Source organism: Cynoglossus semilaevis, chromosome 6, assembly GCF_000523025.1.
Source record: "Cynoglossus semilaevis isolate Cse_v1.0 chromosome 6, Cse_v1.0, whole genome shotgun sequence".
In the NCBI taxonomy this organism is placed as follows: Eukaryota; Metazoa; Chordata; class Actinopteri; order Pleuronectiformes; family Cynoglossidae; genus Cynoglossus; species Cynoglossus semilaevis.
Genome location: NC_024312.1, coordinates 12,032,272 through 12,033,205, shown reverse-complemented (window position 1 = coordinate 12,033,205; position 934 = coordinate 12,032,272). Strand labels below are relative to the sequence as shown.

The window sequence follows — 934 nt, the reverse complement described above, 5'->3', positions numbered from 1 at the left end:
AAATGCAAGATTAGGTCCTAAAACATTATTTATTCATGTCCTAAAACATTCTGACAAGTAAATATTTTGTTTAAAACTCCAAAAACCATTATATCTGAACATGTCAAAATATCAACAAAAGAAGCAAGAGTATAGTCTTACTTTCACAAAAAAATGTCCCAGAAATACCCTATCAGTGTTTTGCTAGCAACAGAGAATTCATGATGACGATGCAAAGTTTTAGTTCATGAACTTAAATAGACGTAAAGGTCTATTTTTCTTTAAAAAAAGTAACATTTTTCTGTGTCAAAAATGTGGAAAACTAGCTGTACCAATAATGATTATCAATACTGTCATGTATGCAGTCTGACAGGAGAAAGCTTGTTTGTTGTTGTTTTTTAACTAAATTTACAAAGGATGGTACTAGACAAATTAAACATTAATGTTAAGTAAAGCAGTGAAATGATTAAGGTTTAAAACATCTACAGTAAACTTGTGTTGGAAGAATTGTATTCCCTCAATCACACAAAGGTAGCATAATGTTTCACAAACAAAATCTGGAAGATATCACGTGTCTAGTCGTCGTTTCTTCATGTACTGACCCTGTCTTTGTGGACTGCAGATGGTTTCTGTAGAGGTAGGAAAACAACAGACAACACTTCAGTTCAAACTTGCCAATAGTTTTCGATATGTTACACAGCTCTTCTCTACAATCCCAAAAAAAATTTTTGTCATCACTATCTTTAAACTACGTTGCAAATAATGGATTGTTTGGATCAACCATCATAAATTATCACCTGCTGTCGCCCCCTGCTGATGCTGGTTCCAAGCTCTGTGGGCTGGGGCTCTCTGAGGGGTCCTACTGCGTGTCTGCATGTGGTGGTTCCCAGGTGTGCTGGGTCTACAACCTGTGGAAGGTGTCCTTTCTGTAGGCAGAAACAGATCCTCTATTCCA

At 36.2% G+C, this 934-nt stretch overlaps 1 protein-coding gene across 3 annotated transcripts in view; it reads right to left on the bottom strand.

The window, feature by feature from the left end:
• Nucleotides 1-18: 18 nt before the first annotated feature.
• rad52 (RAD52 homolog, DNA repair protein) overlaps nucleotides 19-934 on the bottom strand; it is a 5,637-nt gene continuing 4,721 nt past the window's right edge. For 2 of the 3 annotated variants that reach the window (XM_025056041.1, XM_025056039.1), the window contains exons 11-12: nucleotides 777-905; nucleotides 19-608 (exon numbers count right to left, since the gene is read on the bottom strand). The gene's annotated coding sequence lies outside the window, so the exon portion shown is untranslated. Of the gene's footprint in view, nucleotides 609-776; nucleotides 927-934 lie in introns of all 3 variants that reach the window. The other variant, XM_025056040.1, reaches the window with a different exon arrangement.